The sequence below is a fragment of the Phyllobates terribilis genome, unplaced genomic scaffold (genome assembly GCF_046119375.1).
Source record: "Phyllobates terribilis strain yellow unplaced genomic scaffold, ASM4611937v1 Scaffold_1__5_contigs__length_1240528914, whole genome shotgun sequence".
Classification (NCBI taxonomy): domain Eukaryota; kingdom Metazoa; phylum Chordata; class Amphibia; order Anura; family Dendrobatidae; genus Phyllobates; species Phyllobates terribilis.
Genome location: NW_027362761.1, coordinates 620,610,439 through 620,636,953, shown reverse-complemented (window position 1 = coordinate 620,636,953; position 26,515 = coordinate 620,610,439).

The following is a 26,515-nucleotide window of genomic DNA, read 5'->3' as shown; positions in this document are numbered from 1 at the left end:
CTACTATTCCCCGGCATCTCCCCTCTGTCAATCCCTTCACTGGCTCCCCATTGCCCAGAGACTCCAATTCAAAACCCTAACCATGGCATACAAAGCCATCCACAACCTGTCTCCTCCATACATCTGTGACCTAGTCTCCCGATACTTACCTACACGCAACCTCTTCACAAGATCTCCTTCTCTATTCCCCTCTTATCTCCTCTTCCCACAATCGCATACAAGATTTCTCCCGTGCATCCTCCTACTCTGGAACTCTCTACCCCAACACGTCACACTCTCGCCTACCGTGGAAACCTTCAAAAGGAGCCTGAAGACCAACCTCTTCCGACAAGCCTACAACCTGCAGTAACCACCACTCCACCACACCGCTGCACGACCAGCTCTACCCTCACCTACTGTATCCTCACCCATCCCTTGTAGACTGTAAGCCCTCGCGGGCAAGGTCCTCTCCTCTCCTGGACCAGTCGCTGTCACGTTTTTGTTTAAGATTATTGTAATTGTTCTTGTATTATACCCCTTTTTCAAATGTAAAGCGCCATGGAATAAATGGCGCTATAATTATAAATAATAATATTCATCAGATACAGGAGCGATACACCATGGGGGATATTCATCAGATACAGGAGCGATACACCAGGGGGAATATTCATCAGATACAGGAGCGATACACCAGGTGGGATATTCATCAGATACCTATCTACAGCCTATAACCTGCAGTAACCACCGCTGCATGACCAGCTCTACCCTCACCTAATGTATCCTCACCCATCCCTTGTAGATTGTGAGCCCTCGCGGGCACGGTCCTCGCTCCTCCTGTACCAGTCGCTGTCACACTGTGTTCAAGATTATTGTAATTGTTTTTGCTATGTATACCCCTTTTCACATGTAAAGCGCCATGGAATAAATGGCGCTATAATAATAAATAATAATAATAAAGATACAGGAGCGATACACCAGAGGGAATATTCATCAGATACAGGAGCGATACACCAGGGGGGATATTCATTAGATACAGGAGCGATACATGGCGGGGATATTCATCAGATACAGGAGCGATACACCATGGGGAATATTCATCAGATACAGGAGCGATACACCATGGGGAATATTCATCAGATACAGGAGCGATACACCGGGGGCATATTCATCAGATACAGGAGCGATATACCAGGGGGGAATATTCATTAGATACAGGAGCGATACAAAAGGGGGAATATTCATTAGATACAGGAGCGATACATGGCGGGGATATTCATCAGATACAGGAGCGATACACCATGGGGAATATTCATCAGATACAGGAGCGATACACCATGGGGAATATTCATCAGATACAGGAGCGATACACCGGGGGCATATTCATCAGATACAGGAGCGATATACCAGGGGGGAATAATCATTAGATACAGGAGCGATACATGGGGGGGAATATTCATCAGATACAGGAGCGAGACACCAGGGGGAATATTCATCAGATACAGGAGCGATACACCAGGGGGAATATTCATCAGATACAGGAGCGATACACCAGGGGGCATATTCATCAGATACAGGAGCGATACACCAGGGGGAATATTCATCAGATACAGGAGCGATACACCAGGGGGCATATTCATCAGATACAGGAGCGATACACCAGGGGGAATATTCATCAGATACAGGAGCGATACACCAGGGGGAATATTCATCAGATACAGGAGCGATACACCAGGGGGCATATTCATCAGATACAGGAGCGATACACCAGAGGGAATATTCATCAGATACAGGAGCGATACACCAGAGGGAATATTCATCAGATACAGGAGCGATACACCAGAGGGAATATTCATCAGATACAGGAGCGATATACCAGGGGGAATATTCATCAGATACAGGAGCGATACACCGGGGGGAATATTCATCAGATACAGGAGCGATACACCGGGGGGAATATTCATCAGATACAGGAGCGATACACCGGGGGGGATATTCATCAGATACAGGAGCGATACACCGGGGGGGATATTCATCAGATACAGGAGCGATACACCGGGGGGAATATTCATCAGATACAGGAGCGATACACCAGGGGGGATATTCATCAGATACAGGAGCGATACACCAGGGGGCATATTCATCAGATACTGGAGCGATACACCGGGGGGAATATTCATCAGATACTGGAGCGATACACCGGGGGGGATATTCATCAGATACAGGAGCGATACACCGGGGGGAATATTCATCAGATACAGGAGCGATACACCGGCAGGAATATTCATCAGATACAGGAGCGATACACCAGGGGGGATATTCATCAGATACAGGAGAGATACACCAGGGGGGATATTCATCAGATACAGGAGCGATACACCAGGGGGAATATTCATCAGATACAGGAGCGATACACCAGGGGGAATATTCATCAGATACAGGAGCGATACACCAGGGGGAATATTCATCAGATACAGGAGCGATACACCAGGGGGAATATTCATCAGATACAGGAGCGATACACCAGGGGGAATATTCATCAGACACAGGAGCGATACACCAGGGAGAATATTCATCAGATACAGGAGCGATACACCAGGGGGAATATTCATTAGCTACCGGAGCGATACACCAGGGGGAATATTCATTAGCTACAGGAGCGATACACCAGGGGAATATTCATCAGATACAGGAGCGATACACCAGGGGGGAATATTCATCAGATACAGGAGCGATGCAACAGGGGGAATATTCATCAGATACAGGAGCGATACACCAGGGGGCATATTCATCAGATACAGGAGCGATACACCAGGGGGCATATTCATCAGATACAGGAGCGATACACCAGGGGGGATATTCATCAGATACAGGAGCGATACACCGGGGGGAAAATTCATTAGCTACAGGAGCGATACACCGGCGGGAATATTCATCAGATACAGGAGCGATACACCGGGGGAAATATTCATCAGATACAGGAGCGATACACCAGGGGGGATATTCATCAGATACAGGAGCGATACACCGGGGGGAATATTCATCAGATACAGGAGCGATACACCGGGGGGAATATTCATCAGATACAGGAGCGATACACCACGGGGAATATTCATCAGATACAGGAGCGATACACCACGGGGGAATATTCATCAGATACAGGAGCGATACACCGGGGGGAATATTCATCAGATACAGGAGCGATACACCGGGGGGAATATTCATCAGATACAGGAGCGATACACCGGGGGGGATATTCATCAGATACAGGAGCGATACACCGGGGGGGATATTCATCAGATACAGGAGCGATACACCGGGGGGAATATTCATCAGATACAGGAGCGATACACCAGGGGGGATATTCATCAGATACAGGAGCGATACACCAGGGGGCATATTCATCAGATACTGGAGCGATACACCGGGGGGAATATTCATCAGATACTGGAGCGATACACCGGGGGGGATATTCATCAGATACAGGAGCGATACACCGGGGGGAATATTCATCAGATACAGGAGCGATACACCGGCAGGAATATTCATCAGATACAGGAGCGATACACCAGGGGGGATATTCATCAGATACAGGAGAGATACACCAGGGGGGATATTCATCAGATACAGGAGCGATACACCAGGGGGAATATTCATCAGATACAGGAGCGATACACCAGGGGGAATATTCATCAGATACAGGAGCGATACACCAGGGGGAATATTCATCAGATACAGGAGCGATACACCAGGGGGAATATTCATCAGATACAGGAGCGATACACCAGGGGGAATATTCATCAGACACAGGAGCGATACACCAGGGAGAATATTCATCAGATACAGGAGCGATACACCAGGGGGAATATTCATTAGCTACCGGAGCGATACACCAGGGGGAATATTCATTAGCTACAGGAGCGATACACCAGGGGAATATTCATCAGATACAGGAGCGATACACCAGGGGGGAATATTCATCAGATACAGGAGCGATGCAACAGGGGGAATATTCATCAGATACAGGAGCGATACACCAGGGGGCATATTCATCAGATACAGGAGCGATACACCAGGGGGCATATTCATCAGATACAGGAGCGATACACCAGGGGGGATATTCATCAGATACAGGAGCGATACACCGGGGGGAAAATTCATTAGCTACAGGAGCGATACACCGGCGGGAATATTCATCAGATACAGGAGCGATACACCGGGGGAAATATTCATCAGATACAGGAGCGATACACCAGGGGGGATATTCATCAGATACAGGAGCGATACACCGGGGGGAATATTCATCAGATACAGGAGCGATACACCGGGGGGAATATTCATCAGATACAGGAGCGATACACCACGGGGAATATTCATCAGATACAGGAGCGATACACCACGGGGGAATATTCATCAGATACAGGAGCGATACACCAGGGGGATATTCATCAGATACAGGAGCGATACACCAGGGGGGAATATTCATCAGATACAGGAGTGATACACCAGGGGGGATATTCATCAGATACAGGAGCGATACACCAGGGGGAATATTCATCAGATACAGGAGCGATACACCAGGGGGAATATTCATCAGATACAGGAGTGATACACCAGGGGGAATATTCATCAGATACAGGAGCGATACACCAGGGGGATATTCATCAGATACAGGAGCGATACACCGGGGGGAATATTCATCAGATACAGGAGCGATACACCACGGGGAATATTCATCAGATACAGGAGCGATACACCACGGGGGAATATTCATCAGATACAGGAGCGATACACCAGGGGGATATTCATCAGATACAGGAGCGATACACCAGGGGGGAATATTCATCAGATACAGGAGTGATACACCAGGGGGGATATTCATCAGATACAGGAGCGATACACCAGGGGGAATATTCATCAGATACAGGAGCGATACACCAGGGGGAATATTCATCAGATACAGGAGTGATACACCAGGGGGAATATTCATCAGATACAGGAGCGATACACCAGGGGGATATTCATCAGATACAGGAGCGATACACCATGGGGGAATATTCATCAGATACAGGAGTGATACACCAGGGGGGATATTCATCAGATACAGGAGCGATACACCAGGGGGAATATTCATCAGATACAGGAGCGATGCACCAGGGGGAATATTCATCAGATACAGGAGCGATACACCAGGGGGAATATTCATCAGATACAGGAGCGATACACCAGGGGGAATATTCATCAGATATAGGAGCGATACACCAGGGGGGAATATTCATCAGATACAGGAGCGATACACCACGGGGAATATTCATCAGATACAGGAGCGATACACCAGAGGGGGAATATTCATCAGATACAGGAGCGATACACCAGGGGGAATATTCATCAGATACAGGAGCGATACACCAGGGGGAATATTCATCAGATACAGGAGCAATACACCAGGGGGAATATTCATCAGATACAGGAGCGATACACCATGGGGGATATTCATCAGATACAGGAGCGATACACCAGGGGGGAATATTCATCAGATACAGGAGCAATACACCAGGGGGCATATTCATCAGATACAGGAGCGATACACAGGGGGGCATATTCATCAGATACAGGAGCGATACACCAGGGGGCATATTCATCAGATACAGGAGCGATACACCAGGGGGCATATTCATCAGATACAGGAGCGATACACCGGGGGGAATATTCATCAGATACAGGAGCGATACACCGGGGGGCATATTCATCAGATACAGGAGCGATACACCAGGGGGAATATTCATCAGATACAGGAGCGATACACCAGGGGGAATATTCATCAGATACAGGAGCGATACACCAGGGGGAATATTCATCAGATACAGGAGCGATACACCATGGGGGATATTCATCAGATACAGGAGCGATACACCAGGGGGGAATATTCATCAGATACAGGAGCGATACACCAGGGGGCATATTCATCAGATACAGGAGCGATTCACCGGGGGGAATATTCATCAGATACAGGAGCGATACACCGGGGGGAATATTCATCAGATACAGGAGCGATACACCGGGGGGAATATTCATCAGATACAGGAGCGATACACCGGGGGGAATATTCATCAGATACAGGAGCGATACACAGGGGGGCATATTCATCAGATATAGGAGCGATACACCGGGGGGCATATTCATCAGATACAGGAGAATATTTTACTTAGTGATGCTTCTGACTATATTTCTTTTTGGGACATGATGACCCCTCGCATATTTCAGTGGATGGCATCCTCATGTGTTTTTCATTTGTATTCTTGGGTTGTGACTCCGATCTCTATCCCGCTTCTGTCCGGCATCAGTCAGGACGAAAGCCCCTGCTGCCCATTATCACCTCCATTGCACTGTAGGGGCTCAGGCTGATGGGGGTCTTGCTGTGTTGCTTTGTGGGGGAGCGGTTCATCGTCCTCAGGAGCAGGCTGGAGCACACAGGGTTAAGGCTGGAGTTCCAGGTGGGGGTGGTATTTTTAGACCACTATGTATACTCTCTTTGTGCCTCTGCCTCTCTGTCAGGGCCTCCATCCTCAGACAGGTTATTATTAGGACTCTGAGCAAATCCTTCCATGAGCTGAGCACAAAAATGTGGGCAGAGGGCGCCCTCTCTTGGTGATTGTGGGAACATTCCCTGCCTGCTGTGAGCTGCTCTCTGATTACAGGAGCTCCTGCTTCACCCGAGTAATGCCGGAGACATTGTGGATAAAGCTGGCGGACAAGCCACGGATAGGCCCGTGAAAAGAAACGCTGGGGTCTGTACCAGCCCACCTTACTACATGTGTAGTGCGGAGGTCACACGTGTAAGGTGGTGATCCACGGCGAGAAGGGATTAACGTGAGAGGTGTCCTATGGGACTAGCGGTATACCGGTGCATCTCACTAAATTAGAATATCATCAAAAAGTGAATCTCCTATATTATATAGCCATTACACACAGAGGGATCTATTATATAGAGTCATTACACACAGAGGGATCTATTATATAGAGTCATTACACACAGAGGGATCTATTATATAGAGTCATTACACACAGAGGGATCTATTATATAGAGTCATTACACACAGCGGGATCTATTATATAGAGTCATTACACACAGAGGGATCTATTATATAGAGTCATTACACACAGAGGGATCTATTATATAGAGTCATTACACACAGAGGGATCTATTATATAGAGTCATTACACGCAGAGGGATCTATTATATAGAGTCATTACACGCAGAGGGATCTATTATATAGTCATTACACGCAGAGGGATCTATTATATAGTCATTACACAGAGAGGGATCTATTATATAGAGTCATTACACACAGAGGGATCTATTATATAGAGTCATTACACACAGAGGGATCTATAACATAGAGCCATTACACACAGAGGGATCTATTATATAGAGTCATTACACACAGAACGATCTATTACATAGAGTCATTACACGCAGAGGGATCTATTATATAGAGTCATTACACACAGAGGGATCTATTATATAGAGTCATTACACGCAGAGGGATCTATTATATAGAGTCATTACACGCAGAGGGATCTATTATATGGAGTCATTACACATAGAGGGATCTATTATATAGAGTCATTACACACAGAGCGATCCATTATACAGTCATATGAAAAAGTTTGGGCACCCCTATTAATCTTAAGCTTAATGTTTTATAAAAATTGGTGTTTTTGCAACAGCTATTTCAGTTTGATATATGTAATAACTGTTGGATACAGTAATGTTTCTGCCTTGAAATGAGGTTTATTGTACTAACAGAAAATGTGCAATCTGCATTCAAACAAAATTTGACAGGTGCATAAGTATGGACACCTCACCAGAAAAGTGACATTAATATTTAGTAGATCCTCCTTTTGCAAAAATAACAGCCTCTAGTCGCTTCCTGTAGCTTTTAATGAGTTCCTGGATCCTGGATGAAGGTATTTTTGACCATTCCTCTTTACAAAACAATTCCAGCTCAGTTAAGTTTGATGGTCGCCGAGCATGGACAGCCCTCTTCAAATGATCCCACAGATGTTCAATGATATTCAGGTCTGGGGACTGGGATGGCCATTCGAGAACATTGTAATTGTTCCTCTGCATGAATGCCTGAGTAGATTTGGAGCGGTGTTTTGGATCATTGTCTTGCTGAAAGATCCATCCACTGCGTAACTTCAACTTTATCACTGATTCTTGAACACTATTGCCAAGAATCTGCTGATACTGAGTGGAATCCATGTGTCCCTCAACTTTAACAAGATTCCCGGTGCCGGCATTGGCCACACAGCCCCAAAGCATGATGGAACCTCCACCAAATTTTACTGTGGGTAGCAAGTGTTTTTCTTGGAATGCTGTGTTTTTTTGCCACCATGCATAACGCCTTTTTGTATGACCAAACAACTCAATCTTGGTTTCATCAGTCCACAGGACCTTCTTCCAAAAAGAAATAGGCTTCTTCAAATGTGCTTTTGCATACCTCAGCCGACTCTGTTTGTGCGTACTTGCAGAAACGGCTTCTTTCGCATCACTCTCCCATACAGCTTCTCCTTGTGCAAAGTGCGTTGTATAGTTGACCGATGCACAGTGACACCATCTGCAGCAAGTTGATGCTGCAGCTCTCTGGAGGTGGTCTGAGGATTGTCCTTGACTGATCTCACCATTCTTCTTCTCTGCCTTTCTGATGTTTTTCTTGTCCTGACACTTCTGGCCTTAACAAGAACTGTCCCTATGTTCTTCCATTTCCTTACTATGTTCCTCACAGTGGAAACTGACAGGTTAAATCTCTGAGACAGCTTTTTGTATCCTTCCCCTGAACAACTATGTTGAATAATCTTTGTTTTCATATCATTTGACAGTTGTTTTGAGGAGCCCATGATGCCACTCTTCAGAGGAGATTCAAACAGGAGAACAACTTGCAAGTGGCCACTTTAAGTAGCTTTTCTCATGATTGCATATACCTGGCTATAAAGTTCAAAGCTCAATGAGGTTACAAAACCAAAAAAAGTGCTTTAGTAAGTCAGTAAAAAGTAGGCAGGAGTATTTAAAACAAGAAAATGATAAGGGTGCCCATACTTATGCACCGGTCAAATTTTGTTTGAATGCAGATTGCACATTTTCTGTTAGCACAATAAACCTCATTTCAAGGCAGAAACATTACTGTGTCCAACAGTTATTACATATATCAAACTGAAATAGCTGCTGCAAAAACACCAATTTTTATAAAACATTAAGCTTAAGATTAATAGGGGTGCCCAAACTTTTTCATATGACTGTATATAGTCATTACACGCAGAGGGATCTATTATATAGAGTCATTACACACAGAGGGATCTATTATATAGAGTCATTACACACAGAGGGATCTATTATATAGAGTCATTACACACAGAGGGATCTATTATATAGAGTCATTACAGACAGAGGGATCTATAATATAGAGTCATTACACACAGAGGGATCTATTATATAGAGTCATTACACACAGAATGATCTATTACATAGAGTCATTACACGCAGAGGGATCTATTATATAGAGTCATTACACGCAGAGGGATCTATTATATACAGTCATTACACACAGAGGGATCTATTATATAGGGTCATTACACACAGAGGGATCTATTATATAGAGTCATTACACACAGAGGGATCTATTATATAGAGTCATTACACACAGAGGGTTCTATTATATAGAGTCATTACACACAGAGGGATCTATTATATAGAGTCATTACACACAGAGGGATCTATTATATAGAGTCATTACACACAGAACGATCTATTACAGAGTCATTACACGCAGAGGGATCTATTATATAGAGTCATTACACGCAGAGGGATCTATTATATACAGTCATTACACGCAGAGGGATCTATTATATAGAGTCATTACACACAGAGCGATCTATTATATACAGTTATATGAAAAAGTTTGGGCACCCCTATTAATCTTAAGCTTAATGTTTTATAAAAATTGGTGTTTTTGCAGCAGATATTTCAGTTTGATCTATGTAATAACTGTTGGACACAGTAATGTTTCTGCCTTGAAATGAGGTTTATTGTACTAACAGAAAATGTGCAATCTGCATTCAAACAAAATTTGACAGGTGCATAAGTATGGGCACCCTTATCATTTTCTTGTTTTAAATACTCCTACCTACCGCTGCTGTAAGGGCAAACAGGGTAATGGGATGTATCAGAAGAGGTATAGCTGCAAAGGATGAGAACATTGTTCTTCCACTGTACAAAGCACTGGTCAGACCACACTTGGAATACTGTGCTCAGTTATGGGCCCCAATATATAGAAAGGATATAAATGAGCTTGAAAAGGTACAAAGGAGGGCAACAAAATTAATAAGGGGAATGGAGGGACTGCAATACCCAGAGAGGTTGGCAAAACTAGGACTATTCAGCCTGGAAAAGAGAAGGTTGAGGGGGGACATAATAAATGTGTACAAATATGTTAGGGGACAGTATAGAGACCTTGCCCGGGATTTGTTCAAAAGGAGGGATATTACGGTAACAAGAGGGCACTCACTAAGACTGGAAGAGAAAAGGTTTCAGCACCAGCATAGGAAGGGGTTCTTTACGGTAAGAGCAGTGAGAATATGGAATTCACTGAGTGAGAAGACGGTAATGTCGGATTCACTACACCAGTTCAAGCGGGGACTGGATGCTTTTCTAGATACCAGGCAGATTTCTGCATATACTTAAAAATAGAATAAAATAGTAGGTTGATACAGGGATTTATTCTGACTGCTGGTTTCAGAGTCGGGAGGGAATTTTTCCTCAGGTGAAGATTGGCTAAATCATTTGGGGTTTTTGCCCTCCTCTGGATCAACTTTAGCAACTACAGAACTTACAGGTCGAACTTGATGGACGCAAGTCTTTATTCGGCTTTACAAACTATGTAACTATGTAACCTTTTACTGACTTACTAAAGTACTTTTTTTGGTTTTGTAACCTCATTGAGCTTTGAACTTCATAGCCAGGTGTATGCAATCATGAGAAAATCTACTTAAAGTGGCCACTTGCAAGTTGTTCTCCTGTTTGAATCTCCTCTGAAGAGTGGCATCATGGGCTCCTCAAAACAACTGTCAAATGATCTGAAAACAAAGATTATTCAACATAGTTGTTCAGGGGAAGGATACAAAAAGCTGTCTCAGAGATTTAACCTGTCAGTTTCCACTGTGAGGAACACAGGGACAGTTCTTGTTAAGGCCAGAAGTGGCAGGCCAAGAAAAACATCAGCAAGGCAGAGAAGAAGAATGGTGAGATCAGTCAAGGACAATCCTCAGACCACCTCCAGAGAGCGGCAGCATCAACTTGCTGCAGATGGTGTCACTGTGCATCGGTCAACTATACAACACACTTTGCACAAGGAGAAGCTGTATGGGAGAGTGATGCGAAAGAAGCCGTTTCTGCAAGCACGCCACAAACAGAGTCGGCTGAGGTATGCAAAAGCACATTTGGAGAAGCCAATTTCTTTTTGGAAGAAGGTCCTGTGGACTGATGAAACCAAGATTGAGTTGTTTGGTCATACAAAAAGGTGTTATGCATGGCGGCAAAAAAACACAGCATTCCAAGAAAAACACTTGCTACCCACAGTAAAATTTGGTGGAGGTTCCATCATGCTTTGGGGCTGTGTGGCCAATGCTGGCACCGGGAATCTTGTTAAAGTTGAGGGACGCATGGATTCCACTCAGTATCAGCAGATTCTTGACAATAATGTTCAAGAATCAGTGACAAAGTTGAAGTTATGCAGGGGATGGATCTTTCAGCAAGACAATGATCCAAAACACCGTTCCAAATCTACTCAGGCATTCATGCAGAGGAACAATTACAATGTTCTGGAATGGCCATCCCAGTCCCCAGACCTGAATATCATTGAACATCTGTGGGATCATTTGAAGAGGGCTGTCCATGCTCGGAGACCATCAAACTTAACTGAACTGGAATTGTTTTGTAAAGAGGAATGGTCAAAAATACCTTCATCCAGGATCCAGGAAATCATTAAAAGCTACAGGAAGCGACTAGAGGCTGTTATTTTTGCAAAAGGAGGATCTACTAAATATTAATGTCACTTTTCTGGTGAGGTGCCCATACTTATGCACCTGTCAAATTTAGTTTGAATGCAGATTGCACATTTTCTGTTAGTACAATAAACCTCATTTCAAGGCAGAAACATTACTGTGCCCAACAGTTATTACATATATCAAACTGAAAGAGCTGCTGCAAAAACACCAATTTTTATAAAACATTAAGCTTAAGATTAATAGGGGTGCCCAAACTTTTTCATATAACTGTATAGTCATTACACGCAGAGCGATCTATTATATAGAGTCATTACACACAGAGGGATTATATAGAGTCATTACACACACAGCGATCTATTATATAGAGTCATTACACACAGAGCGATCTATTATATAGAGTCATTACACGCAGAGCGATCTATTATATAGAGCCATTACACACAGAGGGATCTATTATATAGAGTCATTACACACAGAGCAATCTATTATATATAGTCATTACACGCAGAGCGATCTATTATATAGAGTCATTACACGCAGAGGGATCTATTATATAGAGTCATTACACGCAGAGGGATCTATTATATAGAGTCATTACACACAGAGGGATCTATTATATAGAGTCATTACACACAGAGGGATCTATTATATAGAGTCATTACACACAGAGGGATCTATTATTTAGAGTCATTACACACAGAGCGATCTATTATATAGAGTCATTACACGCAGAGAGGGATCTATTATATAGAGTCATTACACGCAGAGGGATCTATTATATAGGGTCATTACACACAGAGCGATCTATTATATAGAGTCATTACACACAGAGGTATCTGTCAGGCAAAATGTATTTTTGTCCTAGTTTTAAAAATGAGAGATATCTTAAATCTGCTCATTTGGAAGAAGCGACATAGTACTTACTCGCACTTCCCCCAAAACCAGGGATTTTTATGAGCGCCATAAAGCCTCAGCCCACAGCAAGCCTTCTGGTAAACTGGAAATTCCCTCCCAAAAATCCTATTGTCTTTCTGTACAAACGCTTAATGTCGATTTTAATAATGCACATGACGGTCACAAACTCAGGGACCACATTTTTGAGAAGTTCACCTTTTTCCAATTGTGATGGTGTGGTTTTTGTGGCTGGGAGACCACCGGAAGCCCGTGAAATGGGTTCTGAGCTTCTGAGCGACATAGAGATATCATATTTGATATCCATCTTCATGAATATTGGTGACGGCAAACATGATGTCTCCATCTTGGATGTGGGACCCCCCCACACCAAGATATGAAATCTGAAGGATTTCTATGTCTTATGCAGCTGGGTGGGTTCACAATGAGGTAAATAACAGGGGTGTCTCCCAATGTTTTGGCCCCTTACTAAAAACCAGAGTGGCCATTTTAAGTCATTCTTGCCAGGGATGTCAGACGCATGCACACCTCGCTGCGTGGAAGAATCACATATAATTTCCGGGGAGCCGTCCCCCCCACAGAATCTGAGACCATCACCTCATGGCGCAGGTTTTGCTATTACTTATCCCTTTTATTTTAATAACTGTTTATGCATACATGTAAATTGTCTCCTTTATAATATCTTGTATATCTTTTGTAAACACTGCCCACTTTCGGGAGTAAATCATTATTATTTACCAGCTTCGTTCTTCTTGTCCTATGTCGAGCAAACACGTTCCTCACCCACTAATTCACGTTACCTAACAGGTACCCGATCCACCTTTTAAGCGATCGATGGTGGCAGTATACCAGTATTTATGTGATATTGTGGTTTGAGGGTGGCTGGTCGGAGGTATATATATGTTCCTGGAAGGAACTGGTGGTATATATACGTCCTGTCACATCACGTGCCACAATAGCCGACATAAATTAGAGCAGCTGCACCCATACTTATCCTCGGTCAATACCGTGTTTGACTAGCAGGATAAGGGGGCGCCAGAGGGCTGCAAGGTCTGACCAAGTGTGTTTTCCTGACAAATTGGTGGCAGCGGTGGGATCATAGGACATTAGTGATCTGGTTTGAGCAATCATTCCTCTCACTAAAAACTTGCACGGTTCTTACCTGGACCCTGCACAAAAGTTTTGAAGATAGAACTCAGTGTTTATTAGATCTGAGACAATACTGTATGTGTAGCAGTTACCCCTACCCTTCTTCGTTTTTTCTTTTCTATTTTTATTTTGGTGATCATGGTCGTAGTTGAGGAGTCCTGGTACAGCCAGCAGAAAAAGGACACTCTTCTTGGAATATGTATAACCAAAGGCATTGACCCCCTTGGCAAAAACAAAGAACAAATGGTTGCTGCACTGGCGCAACTGGAGATCGAGCAAGCCCTTCTTCAGACCTCAGCAGGGCCAGGGGTCAGCCGAGATATGGACAGTACTGCTGCAGAGGTCCCACCTGTAGACGCACGCCGCGTCAGCGACCAGGGCAGCGTGGACCCCTATCTGCAGATGGCTCTACAGCAACTTACTGCAGAGGATCATGAAGGACGGCTGAAAGTAATTCAGCAGCACCAGGAGGCCGAGAGAGCCCAGCCAGAGGCCGAGAGAGCCGAGAGAGCCCAGCGAGAGGCCGAGCGAGCCCAGCGAGAGGCCCAAGCCCAGAGGGCCCATGAACTGCTGATGGCCCAACTCGGGATTCCAGCATCCACCTCACGGAGCAGTTAGACCAACAATGCGACCCTGTTTAAGCCCTGTCCAGAGCATTTTCCTGTGATGGAAAAGGACGGCGACCTCGACACCTTTCTCAGGGGTTTTGAAAAGACTTGCAGACAGTACCAGCTGCCTGAGGGCCAGTGGGCGAGATAGTTAACTGCAGGGCTGCGAGGCAAAGCTCTGGATGTGTTTGTGGCTCTTCCTCCGAGCCTCGATGGGAACTATGATGCCATTAAGCAGGCCCTAATCCAGAGGTTCCAACTGACTCCTGAGGTGTACCGTAAAAAGTTCCGGAACCTCCAACGTGGACCGCACGACAGTTACAGCGATGTGGTGCATGGGCTCAGAACCAACTTTGAGCAGTGGATCCAAGGACTGTCAGCGACCACCTTTGAGCAGCTAAAGGATCTGATGGTGAAAGACCAGTTCCTGCATCTGTGTCTGACTGAGGTACGGCAGTTCGTAATGGATCGGGAGCCACCAGATGCCAATAAAGCAGCGCAGATCGCAGACATCTACGAGGCCAACCGGAGACCAGAGGTGCGGTAGCCGGTCACCAGCTGGAAAGGGGGTAAGCCATCAACCACCATCCCTGCCCCTGCCAGCCGACCTTCGGGAGGCCTTTTTCCCGTTACCAATGCCCGGCCTGCATCTGATGCCCGCAGGTGTTATTTCTGCAACCAGACTGGTCATCTCAGCGCCACTTGCCCAGAGAAGCAGAGGAAGAACCCCCCATCCAAGGCCCCAGGGCCTAGTGCATCAGTTCTTTTTGTGGGTGGGCCAGTTGGGAGGGCCTGTGAAAACTTGCAGTCTGTCAGGGTGGGGGACAAGGACACTGGGGCCGAGCGAACCCTCATCCGACCCGAACTGGTGTCCGCTGAAGCGCTTATTCTGGGAAAGACCCTGACTGTCACAGGGATTGGGGGCGTCCGATGCCCCTTGCCCTTGGCCAGGGTTTTTATTGATTGGGGTGCGGGGAGTGGGGTGAAGGAAGTGGGAGTATCTGAAAATCTACCTGCAAATGTTTTGTTGGGAACTGATTTGGGGAGGATGTTTGCTTATTATGCCCCTGACCCCCCTCCCCGATCTGATACGGTTGGTAAGGTTAATGTTGATAATGTGAATGTCAATGCTTTACATGATGATGATGATGATGATGATGTATTGGAAGGTACAGGAGAACTCAGCCATGTCACGCTGCGGGGTGATATTGCTGAGGATCCCCTAGCAGGAACAAGTGTCAGTGCTAAAGGTAATGGGGAGAGGCACAGGGACCATGAAGCAGGTGATGCTGTGCCAGCGACCAGTGTCACAACAGATGGTGACCTGGCTGATGGTGGCTGCCCCATACGTAGCACTGTGCCTGAGGTAATGGGGGAGGATGGGGAAGTAGTACTCATAGCCGCACAGGCTGATGGGATGGTGTTATTCCCCGGGGAGACGGCCTATATATATAGCCGTTGTTACCCGCAGTCAGAGTGCCCAGAAAGCAAGTAACGCCCTGCCTTCTGGACCCTCCTCAGACAGAGGAATAACAGAATCAGGTATGGACCCAGAGCCGGTCCCAGAGGGTCCCAGTGAGGACGTGGCCTTAACCTCACTTCTGGCTTCCACCAGCCAGGAGTTTCAGGCAGCTCTGCACTCAGATGCTAGCCTGGAGACGTTAAGGGGCCTCGCTGAGAAACCCACCTCCGAGTCAGATAAGGAGAGGGTATTCTGGGACCAAGGGAGGTTGTACCGGGAGACAGTTCCCTGTACACCCCAGCAGGAGTGGCTGAGGGAAAGACAGCTGGTCGTCCCCTACCAATTCAGGGACGAGTTGTTGCGGATCGCCCATGAAATTCCACTCGCTGGACACTTGGTGGTCAGCAAAACCAAGGCCCGGCTGTCTCGCCACTTTTATTGGCCCAAAATGAGGACAGATGTGGTGAACTACTGTCGCTCCTGTACCACGTGTCAAAGAGTGGGAAAGTCAGGACCGGCTCCCAAAGCCCCCCTGATCTCTTTGCCAGTGATAGAGGAGCCTTTCCAGAGGATTGCTGTGGACATTGTGGGACCACTGGCCATAGCCAGCAGCTCTGGAAAACGTTTCATCCTTACCGTGGTAGACTATGCTACCCAGTATCCGGAGGCAGTAGCCCTGTCCTTAATTAGGGCGGATAAGGTGGCGGACGCCCTCTTGGCCATCTTCTCGCGAGTAGGATTTCCCAGTTAGATGCTTACCGACCAGGGGACCCAGTTCATGTCACGCTTAATGGAGGCCCTATGTAAGAAAATGCAGGTGCAGCATCTGGTATCGAGCGCGTATCATCCCCAAACCAATGGTTTGTGTGAGCGATTCAACGGTACCCTCAAACAGATGTTAAAAATGCTCGTTGAGACCCAGGGACGTGACTGGGAGCGTTACCTCCCACACCTGCTATTTGCTTACAGAGAGGTTCCACAGGCCTCGACGGGTTTCTCCCCCTTTGGGCTCCTGTATGGCAGGCGTGTCCGAGGACCCCTTGGGTTGATAAGGGAATTCTGGGAAGAAGAGCCGAGCTCCCCAGGAGTGTCCATCGTGGAGTATGTCATGCGCTTCCTTGACAAGATGCAGACCTTGACGCAGTTGGTGCATGACAACATGGCGCAAGCCCAGGCTGACCAGAAGCATTGGTACGACCAGAACGCCCGAGAGCGGACCTACCAGTTGGGTCAGAAGGTGTGGGTGCTGGTCCCCGTACCAAAGGACAAGCTTCAGGCGGCCTGGGAAGGCCCGTACGTCATTCACCAACAGCTCAACCCGGTCACCTACGTGATCACTCTTGACCACGAGCGGGGTAGGCGGAAGGCTTTTCACGTTAATATGATGAAGGCTCATCAAGAACGTGGAGCCTGCAATCTACCGGTCTGCAGCCTGCCCGAGGATGGGGAGGACGACCCCCTCTTGGACATGCTGGCCCAAGCAAAGGCCAGCGGGTCCCTAGAGGATGTAGAGATAAGCGCCTTGCTATCCGCAGACCAGAGGTCTCAGATGCGAGCAGTGCTGAAACCCTTCCAAGCAGTGTTCACCAACCTGCCTGGCAGGACTGAGGTGGCGGTCCATGAAGTGGACACCGAGAATCATGCCTCACTCCGGCGGACAGCCTATCGAATCTCCGACGAGGTGCAGCATGTCATGCGCCAGGAGGTCGAGGAGATGCTGAAGTTGGGGGTGATTAAGCGGTCCAAGAGCACGTGGGCCTCACCTGTAGTCCTGGTGCCAAAGAAGGACCAGACCACCCAGTTGTGTGTGGACTACAGGGGGCTCAACGCTATCACAGCCTCGGATGCACAACCAATGCCACGCATTGAGGAGCTGCCGGAGCGGTTAGCCAGCGCGAGCTCGCTCTCCATTATGGATTTGAGTCGGGGATATTGGCAGATTCCCTTGAGCCCCGGGGCCCAGGAGAAGTCCGCCTTTATCACCCCCTTCGGATTGTATGAATCCACGGTCATGCCTTTTGGCATGAAAAATGCCCCTGCCACTTTCCAGCGAATGGTCAACCACCTGCTCCAGGGACTGGAGAGGTACGCAGTAGCGTAACTGGATGATATTGCCGTCTTCAGTCCCACCTGGGAGGATCACCTCGAGCATCTGCAGCAGGTGCTCGGGCGCATTCACCAGGCGGGCTTGACCATCAAGCCGGGAAAGTGCCAGATGGGCATGAACGAGGTCCACTACCTGGGGCACCGGGTAGGTGGGGGTACTCTGAAGCCAGAGCCTGGGAAGGTGGACGCTATCGTGTCCTGGCCCACCCCCAGGACCAAGAAGCAGGTGCAGTCCTTCTTGGGCACTGCAGGGTACTATAGACGCTATGTACGGGACTATAGTAGACTTGCGAAGCCCTTGACCGACCTCACCAAGAGGAGCCTACCCCATTCAGTCAAATGGACAGATGAATGCGAGGTGGCCTTTCGGGCTTTGAAGACTGCCCTGAGCAGATCTCCTGTGCTAAAGGCGGTCAACGGCACACGGCCACTCTTCGTACAGACCGATGCCAGTGAGTTTGGCCTCGATGCTGTACTCAGCCAGGTCGACTCGGGGAACCAGGAACACCCCGTGTTGTACCTAAGCCGGAAACTGCTGCAGAGGGAAGTGGCCTATTCCACCATAGAATGAGTGCCTGGCCATTGTATGGGCCCTCAACCGTTTACAGCCTTACTTGTATGGGCGCCCCTTCACTGTCATGACTGACCACAACCCCCTGAGTTGGCTGCACACCATGTCCGGTGCCAACGGAAGGTTGTTACGATGGAGCCTCACCCTCCAGCAGTACGACTTTACCGTTCCACACCGCAAAGGCAGCGAGCATGGCAATGCTGATGGGTTGTTCCGGCGAGGGGAGCCTCCCGAGATACGCCTGGAGGAGTACCAGAAGGTTCTACCTCCATAGCGCAGTCTAAAAGGGGGAGGTGTCAGGTAAAATGTATTTTTGTCCGAGTTTTAAAAATGAGAGATGTCCTAAATTTCCACCCCCTGTCCATTTGTAAGACATAGAACTCAGTGCTTTCTCCCACATCAGGAATTTTTATTACCGCCATAAAATCTCAGCGAAGAGCAAACCTTCTAGTCTAAACTGGTCTTTCCCTCCAAAATCCTATTGTTTAAAACTTTGTACAGTTAATGTAGAATTTAATAAGGCACATGACTGTCACAAACCCAGGGACCACATTTTTGGAATGCTCACCTTTTTCCGGTTACAATGGTATATCTTGCATGGCTGGGAAACCGCCGGAAACCCGGGAAATGGGTTCTTAGCTTCTGAGCGTCATAGAGATATCATATTTGATATCCATCTGCATAAATATTAGTGACGGCAAGCATGATGTCTCCATCTTGGATGTGGGACCCCCCCACACCAAGATATGAAAGATGGAGGATTTTTATGTCTTATGCAGCTGGGTGGGTTCAGAAAACCGGGCCTTTTGTGAGGTAAGCGATATGGGTGTCTCCTGGTGTTTTGGCCCCTTACTAAAAACCAGAACGGCCATATCCCAGCAGATTCTTGCCAGGGAAGTCAGACGCATGCACACCTCGCTGCGTGGAAGAATCACATCTAATTTCCGGGAAGCCGTCCCCCCCACAGAATCTGAGACCATCACCTCGTGGCGCAGGTTTTGCTATTACTTATCCCTTTTATTTTAATAACTGTTTATGCATATATGTAAATTGTCTCTTTTATAATATCTTGTATATCTTTTGTAAACACTGCCCACTTTCGGAAGTAAATCATTATTATTTACCAGCTTCGTTCTTCTTGTCCTATGTCGAGCAAACACGTTCCTCACCCGCTAATTCACGTTACCTAACGGGTACCCGATCCACCTGTTAAGCGATCGGTGGTGGCAGTATACCAATATTTATGTGATATTGTGGTTTGAGGGTGGCTGGACGGAGGTATATATACGTTCCTGGAAGGAACTGGTGGTATATATACGTCCTGTCACATCACGTGCCACAATAGTCAACATAAATTAGAGCAGCTGCGCCCTGTTGCTTATCCCCGGTCAATACAGTGTTTGACCAGCAGGATAAGGGTGTGCCAGAGGGCTGCAAGGTCTGACCAAAGTGGTGGTTTTCATGACACACAGGAAATGATTATATTAATACCCTCCCGGGTAACTATATACAGTCTTTCAACTTTTTTTTTAAGGGAACAGTTCAGTCTTATTAGTGGTGCCCCTTCCGGGGAAATGATCCACCACTAGATGGCCCAGCCGGGTCATCAGCCTCAGATGGCAGGGGCATGTCCTCCTCCTCCACCACCCTTTGAACATGTAGGGCGTACCACCCCTGTTCTCCATGGTGACGGGAATAGGTTACTCTCTCTCCGGGGTACTTAGCGGCAGCTGGAGCAGAAGCTGCTTGTGGACGGCCAGGATCAGCGACACCAGAAGTCAGGGGCATGTCCTCCGCACTCGCCTTCTGCACATCAAGCGCGTACCACCCCCTCTCTCCTGAGTATTGTGGTAACCATGCCGCTCCTGGGATGTATGGCATAGACAGTGGCATTATGAGGGCTGCGGCAGCACCCGCTGTTGGAGCTTCGCCTAAGGTGGGCATCTTTCTTCCTCCCTAGTTCACCCTTGCCAGGGTAGGACTCACCGCTCCAGATGCTTATGTTGTCGCTCCTTGCACAGCCGGTCACTGAGACTGCTCTGCTGGTCACTGTACAGCCGCACTCTTGCTGCACAGCTTCTCACACTTGTGTTGTATTCACAGAGCTGCAGCAGCTGGGATCGTCGGATGGGTGGATGGATCACACAGCACAGGGCTGCAGCAGATGGATAGGTGGGATCACACAGCACAGGGCTGCAGCAGCTGGGATCACCCCCATCACAGGGCTGCAGCAGCTGGGATCATCGGATGGGTGGATGGATCACACAGCACAGGGCTGCAGCAGATGGATAGATGGGATTACACAGCACACGGCTGCAGCAGATGGATAGATGGGATCACACAGCACAGGGCTGCAGCAGATGGATAGATGGGATCACACAGCACAGGGCTGCAGCACCTGGATGGATAGGATCACACAGCACAGGGCTGCAGCAGCTGGATGGATGGGATCACACAGCACAGGGCTACAGCAGATGGGATCACACAGCAAAGAGCTTCAGCAGCTGGGATGGATGGATGGGATCACACAGCCCTCTGCAGGGGGAGGCGACAATCTCCCCCCTCAGTCTGATGCAAAGGGGAAGGCTGGCACCTTTCAGCCAGAGTGGCAGACAACTCTGGTACAGTCTATGCAAGTGGGAGGGGCCTATTTTGGTGCCGTTTCCAAGTCTCCGCCTATGATGGGACACCCCACATATCATTAACTCCGCATGTGCTACAGTAATGGCTGCAGTTTATACAGTTATACACAGTCTTTGTGGCACACAGGACCTGGTTAATGGGTCGGTTTATCCTGTTCGTGACGCCAAATATGATGCGCCCCCTTGGCCGTGGGGTGCTCGGTAGCCGGGACGGTCGATGCTGGGGCATGTGACAGTGGCAGTGACCCGGTCCGTGATCCAGGGCGGTCAATAAAAGGGGGAATAAAGTTTTTGGGATAATGTTCATGACGCCACCTGTAGTATGCGGCTATATGGAGCTGCCATTGCGGTGCAGATCCTCTGGAGCTGATGGTGACGCAGCAGATTTGGTTCAGCTCTCCACAGGCAGAGCTTAGCTCCAGGGCAGGATATAGTGATGTTATGAGGTAGATGTTGCTGGTGCTGTGTAGTGCAGGGGGATGATGGCACAGCAATTATTCAAGGACACAGTGGGGTGCAATCTTCAGATTTTACTCACAGTTGTTAAGTTCCTCAGGTCACACTTTCCGGATTATAACCGCCCACGTCGTCCTGTGTTCACCAGGGAAGGGGTTCAGCAGCCCTCAAGTATTTCAGGAGTACTTAAGCGGGAACCCGTTCTATGTTCCTTTCTCGGTAGTCTTCCCTGCGCTGGCTCTCACCCTCCTGCGCCTCACAATCAGTGTCCCAAGCCAGTAGGCTCGGGTCTTGTCGGGCGACTTGCAATCCCCTGGACCCTCTGTGGCCACCTTTTTGGCGATGTAATTGTGGCTGTTGGCAGCTGTACCTTGCAAATACAGCAGCCTCCAGTTATCTAGCTGAGCCTTATTATTCTCCACTAGTTTAGGGGCCGGTCCCCTCTGCGGCCTGATCCCTCCACGTCCGTGTAGATTCCGGCGACGGGTGGCTTCCTGCACTTCCCGTGCCCTTGGGATCCCCTCTGTCTCTGGAGTCTTCCCTCTGCTCCCGTCCGCTCTCACTCTCTCTCCTGGGCCTCTCAGACTAGGCCCTACTCCTCACTCTCTCTCCTCTGAACTCCTGCTCCAAGCACTGGAGCCAGGAGCCTGGGCCTCCTACACTGCTCTCCTGAGCAGGACTGGCTGTTTCTATTTGGTTCCCTTTCTTCTTATACTCCTGCTGACGGTGCTCCCCTCATCTACTTCCTCCTCCCACACCAACTACATGCTTCCCCCCTTTCCAACCAGGGACAGGGCTCAGCATTGTACACGTGCATCTTGCCCCTCCTGCTGGTCTGGAATGGTGTAGTGTTGGATGCAGGTGGGTGGGTCCCGGGTAGTACTCCCTCCTTACCTGAGAGAAGGAGATGCCACACCTGTGGGTGAGTTGCAGTACCTCTGTGGCGACTGAACCCTCAGGGGCGCCACACATACGCTTAAAAGTACACCCTCGATGATGTCTACGGTGAACCATGGCAGGGGCTCAATGATTCCTACAGTGATGCATGCATCGGCTTGGTGATGCCTACAGTGAAGTACAGCGGGGGCTCGGTGATGCCTACAGTGAAGCACAGCGGGGGCTTAATGATGACTACAATGCAGCACTGGGGAGGGGTCACGGACTGACCTCACAGTCCAACCCTGTGATCTCACACTAGATGTGTATGTCCACAGTTAATTTCCTGCCCCTGTGGAGAGCATGGTCTGGCTGTGTGTAGATCCGGTATGCCGCAGTAAATTGGTCCACTGGATGGAAGCATTAATGTTCTCATACATTGATAGCAAACAGAGAATTTAAAATAGGTGGAGCAGTAGATCTTTCGTGAAGTGCTACCAGTGAGTCTAGGGAGATTGTGGATGTAGCTACTCACTGGGGGGTGGGGTAATGGTATGCAGGACTGTTTTACCATTTGGCAGAACCGCTTCTACATGAGTCCCAGACCTGCCAGTGAATGGGCTCACCCACCACCGCTAAGAGCTCAGTGTAACATCTAGCCCTGTGCCCTGTATCCACCTGCCAAAATCATGGTAGAGCTTTCACATCCACCACAGTATTAGACCCTCATGCCCTCCCCAGTGTAGGATCTCCCGAGGTATTTATGGAGAGGTGGGGGCCGTATGGAGAAATGGATGTTCACCATGAAGAAGTGGGGGATAGTATGGAGGGGAGGGAGCGTAGGTGACAATATGGTTATGGGGGAACAGGATGGAGAACTGGGAGCATGAGGGCCATATGGAAGGAGTGTGGTGAGATTGTATGGATGTGTGGGGGGACTATATGGAGAGGTGGGGGACCATATGAAGAAATGGGAGCGTGGGTGGACCGTATGGAGAAGTGGGTGTAAAATATAAAGTGGAGGGACAGTATAGAGAGATGGGAGCATAGGGGACAATATGGAGAAATGGGGGTACAGAATGGAGAACTGGAAGTGTGTGGGTCCATATGTAGAAGTGCAAGTGTGAGGGGATTGTATGGAGAAGTAGTGGAACAGTAAGTAGAGATGTTGAGGAGAGCCATAGGCTCAAATACTTAATTAACCTCAAGACATAGGAGATTGAGAGAAAAGACCCACAAAGTGTATTATTTCACCTTACATAAGGTTGTTTAGATCAAAAGATGGCTGCCATTTCCTGTTTCATCACACCATGCTCTGTTCTGGGAGGAAGCTGCATTCTATAGAAGGACTAACCATCCACAGAGCGACACATCGCATGGATCACGCCCTCAGATGACCGCATGGACCAACCCACCCTGATGACCTCATGGACTACGACCCCCTGATGACCTCATGGACCAACCCACCCTGATGACCTCATGGACTACACCCCCCTGATGACCTCATGGACCAACCCACCCTGATGACCTCTTGCACTACGCCCCCTGATGACCTCATGGACCAACCCACCCTGATGACCTCATTGACTATGCCCCCTGATGACCTCATGGATCTGCCCATGGACTAACCAATGAATACATCTGGTTACTCCCATTCTAGGGTTAACCGAGCCCCTATTTACAGTCCATATAAGTCTATGTTCGGGTTGAGTAAAGATACTTGGAGCTGTGCCATAGCTGATCAAGGAGAGCTTACATCTGACTGTGTGTGTCTGAGGTTATTCTTTCTTGCATGCACTTGATCATATCCATTAGGCCAGGAGCAGGCAACTAGTGAACATACCAAAGTGTTCATCCTAACTTTTTTTGGCGATCAACGTGGGGCCAGCAGAGGGAGAGCCCTACACCCTGAGAACCGGCGAGTGGAACGGCAGGACGCACTGAATACCCCGAGCCAGGAGACTTGATCACCTCCATAACCAAACACGGTAAGTCTGCTGATTTTTATTATCTGTAGTCTTTTCCTGTGTTCCTCGGGGTATCCTGTGCAGATTGGCTGACTGTGTCCGGTTTTCGAGGTATCTGTAAGACGGCAGAAGGGTCTCTCCGCTGCTGGCCATTTAATTGCGGAAGAACAGTCACGTGCTCAGTTGCCTGCTGCCTGTTATGTGTCGTGTTGAGGGGAGATTGAGTGGTATTTAAAGGGAGCAAGTGGGTTTTTGAGTGGTGTCTGGAGAAGTAAAGGATATTATCTGTGGTACAGTTCACGTTTGTCGCCTGTGATACGATTTTCAGTTCTGGTGGAGAAAGTAGGGGTACTTAGCCTGGAGTGAGTGACTCGGCGTGGCCTAGAGTGAGTGACTCGGCCTGGTACCGGCACGGAGCCTAATAAATTGAGTTTCGGCACGTAGCCTAGAGTGAGTGACTCGGTACGGGGCCTGGTAATTGGATTAATATGAGGTGTTTTAATTGATAGAGATATAATATATATATATATATATAATATCTATCTATATCAATCTCAGACAGGGACCACGTGGCAGGACGGAGACATAGAAAGTGTGTGCTGCAGACTCAGTTTTCCTTTAGAGTCTCAGGTTTAAGTCATCCTCCCCCATCTTATTGTTTGTTTTGTGTTTATCTTGGTCTATATGGAGAAATTAATGCAGTTTTGTCGTATTGGCACTAAGCCAAATTCAGATGGAAAGTTAGACCCGTGTACATTAGTTGCGACTCGTGAAGGGAAAAGTCATGTTAAACAATGTAAAAAGCTTATGAAGGTGTGTGGAATGCCAGAAGGGGGGAGGTTACAGCTAGTGTTGAGCCACCCCCGTAGTGTTCGAGTTCGGTTCGGTTCGTCGAACTGTTCGTCGAACACCTTCGAACACCGTTAAAACTAATGGCAGGCAAACAAAAACACATAGAAACACATAGAAAACACCTTCAAAGGTGTCCAAAACCTGACAAACTGCTCAGAAGACACAACTAACACATGGAAAAGTAACAAGTACATATAGTCATGCGAAAAGAAAAGAGGTGGAGGAGTAAAAGGAGGGGGAGACACAGATATAGGCATGTCATGCCCTTCTAAAATCCAAAAAGTGAGAAGCCGACACGGCCAGTCCGTTCCTGCCCGTGCCACCTCTGTGTCGCCGGGTTTGTGCCAGAGCCGCGGTGGACCCTGACGGCCAGCCCCCCTATCCCAATACTGGTGCCTGTCCGCCGGTGGGTCGAGGGGGGAGTAACATCTGCAGAAGAAAGACCATCTTCCAGCCAAACTAAGATGTCGACTTCTTTTCGTGGACAATGTGATACGATCCCTTTCTTACGGACACGCCCATCGCTACAAATTCTAGATGAGGCACAAAAACAGCAGGTGCTTCTACGGATATCAAGTGCTCCTTCAAGTGGGCTCTCCATCACCTCAATTTCAACATCACAAATACTCCAGTCCTCAGAGGTGTCACCCCAATCGCACTTGCTTCCTCACAGCTCCCAAGTCTCCAGCTGCCCGTCTGAGTATGGGGTAACACAGATGGTTGAGTCTGCACAGCTGTTTACTCATACTATAGCCTGGGAAACGGAGGTCTGCTCCAGAGCTTCTGTTAATCCAGATGAGGAAATGATCTGATCTGATGCCCAGAATCTTTATAAGTCGGATCCAGGACCAGATGAAGAAGGTTCTGAGCAT